The 6,000-nt window shown below is 47.0% G+C and overlaps 1 protein-coding gene across 2 annotated transcripts in view; it reads left to right on the top strand.

Annotated features, from left to right (window-relative positions):
- Nucleotides 1–5,707: 5,707 nt before the first annotated feature.
- WASF3 (WASP family member 3) overlaps nt 5,708–6,000 on the top strand; it is a 104,930-nt gene continuing 104,637 nt past the window's right edge. For both annotated transcript variants that reach the window (XM_058670942.1, XM_058670941.1), the window contains exon 1: nt 5,708–5,843. The gene's annotated coding sequence lies outside the window, so the exon portion shown is untranslated. The remainder of the gene's footprint in view (nt 5,844–6,000) is intronic.

Below are 6,000 nucleotides of genomic sequence, written 5' to 3'. Positions count from 1 at the left end.
CCTCTTTATGCATGGACATTCAAGCACTCCGCTAAGAATTCTATAATCTATTGAGGCATTGTTTGCACCTGTGAGATGGCTTTGGGAACTAATGTGAGCTTGAGAGTTAATGTTATTGATAATGTCTTGATGAGTGGGCCTTTAACTGTGCACAGGAGTACAATTAAACCCATGCCATTTCTGGACACCTTATTGTGTGCCTACCCATTGCCCTGAAATCTGGCCCAGAAATATAGCATGCCTTCTGGGAAGAATTTTACAAACTAATGGAAGTGATGGGAGTATGAGTGGAAACTGCTATGGCAAAAAAATATAGTTACTGTGACCTTAAAGATTAGCTGTCCTTGCAACTTTTTAGAGCATAGAAATGTAGCTGTTCTCTTCACACCTTCGTGCCATCCACACCTACTGCACGGACCCCAACAATCAGGTGTTAGACATTTGTCCTGTTGGTTAGGATGCCCATTTCACATTGTAGAGAGCTTGGGTTTGAGTACTTTCCTGTTAATACAGACCTGGGAGTCAAAGGTTCCTGACACCCAAGAGGGAGACCTGGATTGAGTTCCTGGCCTCTGGGGTTTGGCCCAGGTCAGCCTTGGTTGTAGGCCTTTGGGGAGAGAATCAGTGGATGGGAAATCTTTCTCTTGTTCCCTCTTTCAAATAATTACATTTTTAAAGGAAGGAAAATAAGTGTTTGAGTAAGTGGGCAAGCGAGGTGTGCCAGTGTGCAGACAATGGTGAAGCTTGGTCAAAGGTGCATGACATTCATTGGACCATTTCTTCATTCTTTGTTACATTTGAACATATTTAATATGAAACGGAAAATTCCTCAAAAATTATAAAAACATGCATGACGAAGAACTTTCAAAATTTTCCTGAGAGTTGAAGCTTATGCCATTTGTGACTAGAATAAAGGTACACAGAAGAAGCAAAATCGATCTTCCAGAAAAGATAAAAAAAGGAATATTTTCCTTGCTGAAACCAACTGTGGCTCCTATTGGCTTTCTTTTTTTTTTTGTAAACAATGAACTCACTTTAGTTTTCCCTAGCTGTAGATGTACAGAATAACTGAGCGTAGAGTTGCATGTATTTCCCAGCTCCCAACCTCTCCCTCTCCAATTAACACCTTGCATTAGTGTTGTAGTTTTGTTCCAATGAATGAATGAATATGATGCATTTCAATGAAGTAAAATTCACAATTGATGTTAGTAAAATCCACTCTCTATAATGCACTTTCTTTGGCTTTCACATGCGTGATATCTGTGCACCATTTCATACAGTGTCATTTACCAGCTATAGCATACACTAGGCGTACAATTCAAAAAATCCCATCATGCACCCATTCATTCCATTCTCTCCTTCTACCCTCTGCCCGTGATAACCACGGCTCCTTCTGATATCGTCAGAGTTGTGTTTTCACAGAATATCATATGCTTGGAGTCAAGCAGTAAGTAGGTCATCTTTTCAGACTGCCTCCTCTCATTTAGCTTGCACGTGTTAAGGATCGTCCTCCATGATGTTTTGTGGCTTGCTAGTTCATTTTTTTTTCAATGATGAAAAATATATAATTGTTTGGGTATACCATAGTCTATCCCATTCTCCTGAAAGATACTTGAGTTTCTTTCACTGTTTGTTCAGTATGAATAAAAATTCAGGTATACGCTATTATGTGGATGTAAGCAAGCTTTCAGATCAATTTGGTAAATACTAAGGAATGTGATTGCCAAATTGACGATAAAACCATTCTTAACTTTGCATGAAAGGAACAGTCTTCCAAAGAGGCTGGACCATTTTATACTACCACCGGCAATGAATGAGTATTTCTGTGGTTCCACATCTTTACCAGCATTTGGTACTGTTGGACTTTTGTTACTTTTACCAATGTTGGCCATTCTAAGGATGTCCCAGTAATTCATTGTTGTTTCAATTTGTAATTCCCTAATGACATATGTTGTTGAGCATATGTTTATTGGCCATCTGTATTTCTGCTATCCCTACTCTGAGGAAGCGTCTGTTCAGGTCGTTTGCTCATTTTAAAAATCACGTTGTTTTCTTAATGAAATTTCAGTAGCTTCCTTTTTGAATTTGTGTGATTTACTTATTTGTTTTTTTTTTTTAGATTTGTTTATTCTTATTACAAAGTCAGATATACAGAGAGGAAGATCTTCCGTCTGATGATTCACTCCCCAAGTGACCACAACGGCCGGTGCTGTGCCAATCCGAAGCCGGGAACCAGGAACCTCTTCCGGGTCTCCCACGTGGGTGCAGGGTCCCAAATCCTTGTTGGGGCCGTCCTTGACTGCTTTCCCAGGCCACATGCAGAGCCGCTAGACCATGCCACTGGGCCCGTGATTTACTTATTTGAAAGTTAGAGCTAGAGAAAAGGAGAGTGAGGGAAGGAGGAAGGGAGGGAAGGAAGGAGGGAGAGGGGGAGAGGGAGAAAGAGAGAGAGAGAGAGAGAGAAAATCTTCCACCCACTGTTCACTCCACAAATGACCAGAGCTGGGCTGGACTGGGCTGGGCTGAAGCCAGGAGCCAGAAGTTTCTTCTGGATTTGCTGGCTGGGTGCAGGGTACAGCAGCCAGGACTTGAACTGGTGCCCACATCAGATACCAGCATTGCAGGCAATGCTTTATCTGTTGTTACAATGCCCGCCTTATTACAGCTTTCTTTTTTCTTTTCCTTTTTTTTAAAGATTTATTTATTTCATTACAAAGTCAGATATACAGAGAGGAGGAGAGACAGAGAGGAAGCTCTTCCGTCTGATGATTCACTCCCCAAGTGAGCCGCAACGGGTCGGTGCGCGCCGATCCGAAGCCAGGAACCAGGAACCTCTTCCAGGTCTCCCACATGGGTGCAGGGTCCCAAAGCTTTGGGCCGTCCTCGACTGCTTTCCCAGGCCAGAAGCAGGGAGCTGGATGGGAAGTGGAGCTGCCAGGATTAGAACCAGCGCCCATATGGGATCCCGGGGCATTCAAGGCGAGGACCTTAGCCGCTAGGCCACGCCGCCGGGCCCTACGGCTTTCTTTTTAAAAGTGAGTCTGCTCATGAACCGAGTGAGGTTAATCAAGAATTTATTTATTTGGCAACTAGGGTAGTTACTGCTACTACCATAACCAGCATCTGCATTGTCCTTGTGTCTTACTAACAGACCCATCACTTTATCTTCAGATAAGTTCTCAGATCAAAATTCTTAGTGTTTCAGGCTCCTGTGCAGACAGGGGTGGTCATATGACACAGGTATGGCCAATACGAAGCAAACAGAAGGTGCTGGTTGGTGTTTCCTATAAAAGTTGTTAAACAGAGCAGACTTGACTGACATGTATCGCTTTGATCTTTTGTCTTCTGCCGTTTTCCAGAGTATGATGCAATCCCTAGCAATGGCAGCCATCTTGGAAGGATGAAAAAAAAAGCCAGTCCATGCAGGATGGCAGGGCCAAGTGCTGGAAGGAGCCTGAGATTGTAGCACTGCGGGGATGCTACACAAGTCTCCCTGCAGACTCCTTGGGCTAAGAAACGCCGCTATTGTTAAGCACTGAAGTCAAGCTTCTGTGATAGGCAATCAAATCAGTTCATGATCCTACATTTCCAAAGCACTTCTCAGGAGTGAGGTATCAGCTAGTGATGGGCATAGTCCTCAATTAGACTACTCTAACTTTCATTGCAAGAAATGTTTCACAGGCTGGCACGGTGGGTCAACAGGCTAATCTTCCACCATGCAGTGATGACATTGCATATGGGTGTTGGTTCTGGTGCCAGCAGCTTCACTTCTAATTCAATACCCTGCGTATGGACTGGGAAAGCAGTGGAGTATAGCTCAAGCCCTTGGGCCCATGCATCTTTGCGGGAGACCCAAAGGAAGCTCTTGGCTCCTAGTTCCTTGCTTTGGCCTGTCCCAGCCCCAGATATTGAGGCCATTTGGGCAGTGAGCCAATGGATGGAAAATCTCTTGTCTCTTTTTCAATGTAAATCTTCCTTTCAAATAATAAATAAATGTTTTTCTTAAGAGTTTCACCAAGTCCTATAAGAAGACTTCAACAGACAGGAAAATGGAATTCAAAGTTGAGATTATTCTGATATTGTTTTTGAGAAAATTTATGCGTTTTCATAATGCTCACTTCCCATGAACTTTGTGAACACTGCTTGTACATCTGGAATGATTGCCTTTATTATGGGCACAGAACTAAGTGAGGTTGTATTCTGTACATGTGCAGCACTGTGCTATGCACTGTGAGGGCGAGGAAGGGAGTGTAAAAGGCTCTTGCCCTTTGGAACTGATGATCTAATTAGATGGACAAGGCTGACCTACATGGAACAATGCTGAATACGACCATGTGACTGAAGGATAATTGTGGGTGCAAACTAAGCAAGGCACTGTTCCTACCAGGCCACTTAAGGGGTGGGGAGCCAGAAATCATGATTAGCAGCCCTGAAAAACACACGCAGGCTCTCCTTGCCTTCATAATTTTTGCGTTCTAAATCAATGACCTAAATATAGACATGGAAGCTATTCCTCTGGGTAAGCGAAGATGAAACAAGGAAAGCCACTTTAATTTGAATGTCAATTCAGCTTTGAAGCCAGCAGAAACGTATCATGTTAGTATTTTTATTCCAAACGCCATTAAATCCATTTATCTTATCAATGACCAGTATGTTTTATTTGGCACAATCTGGAAACAGACATCTCTAAAGGCAGCTTTTAAAATCCTTCCATTGAAAGTAACATAGCGGACTAGACTAGACCTTCTAGAACGAGGGCGGGATGATGGATCTACTGCATTTCTGGGGCTGCATGCACATTTCGCTACACTCGTTACCAACTGCTAATCATTTCCACCAGTTTCTGCGTCATTGGCTGGAAGAGATAGAGATAATTATCACACGAGTTTTTCTTGAACTCTAGTGGAACATAAAGTCCTCCCAACCCCCAAGGTTTTTCAACTTAGTAATGTTATTTTTAAATCAGAAAGACCAAAATCAAGTAAAATAAAGCTATTTCCATTCGGTATTTTTCAATGCCTTCCTTTCAGAACCTAGGAGAACATTTTTGCCTTTTCTCCTCCTTTCTTCCCCTCCGCCTTTCATTTTTCTTAAGTTTATTCCTCTCTTCTCCAAAATCTTCGGGTACCACCTGGCTAGGTTTCACTGAAATGAACTGGGGATTAGATGGGCGGCTTCAGAGATGTCCAACGGCTGCTGCGCGATTCCCCTGTCAGGCAGAAAGGGCCAACGGCAAGGGTAGAAGAATCTGTAGCGGGAGAAGATGGGGGCAGTTTCTGGAAGCCGAATGTTGACGGGTCTGAGCACGTCCGAAAGCGAACGGCAACCTTCCACCCCACAGGACGTGTGGCGACACACACACCCCGACTTCCAGGAGCACTTAGGTAAGACGGGAGCACAGGTGGAAGCGCGACGGGTGCATGCCCCAAACTCAGGCCGCAGCCTGCCCACCTTCCCGCACTGGAAAGGACTCGGACCTCAGACATCCCGAGCGGGGGCGGAGGACCAAGGGCGAGAGCCGCCGCCTCCGCAATCCCCCGCCCCTCGGCGCCGACGCGCCGCGCTCCTGCCGGCTCCCCATTGGCCGACGCGCTTGCCAATCGTGGCGAAGCGGCCCTGGCACTGGGCCCTGGTTGGTGGAGCCCGCCGCGGAGCCGCCCTCCGGCTGGCGCCGGGCCCCCTGCCGGGAGGGGGCGTGGCCGCGGCTGTGGCCCGGCCGGAGGCGGCGTCGCTCGCGCCGCTGCGTGCGGTGTGGTGCGGGAGGGGGCGCCGGGCGGCCGCGGCGCGGCGGGACCATGGAGCTGGGCGCGCTGCCTCGGCGCCGGCGGCGGGACCGCGGAGCGGTGAGTGCGGGCTGCGGCCGGCTCCGCTGCGCAGCCCGGGATGCCCTTCTCCGCCGGGGTCCGGCTCGGGCGGCCGCCGGGGGCCTGGGGGCGGGGGTCGGCTGGACGCGGAGCTGGGCCCCCCAGTGGCCCCGCGGCCAAGTGAAGTTGCTGCAGC

The sequence above is a fragment of the Ochotona princeps genome, chromosome 12 (genome assembly GCF_030435755.1).
Source record: "Ochotona princeps isolate mOchPri1 chromosome 12, mOchPri1.hap1, whole genome shotgun sequence".
NCBI lineage: Eukaryota > Metazoa > Chordata > Mammalia > Lagomorpha > Ochotonidae > Ochotona > Ochotona princeps.
This window is presented reverse-complemented; position numbering and strand designations above follow the sequence as displayed.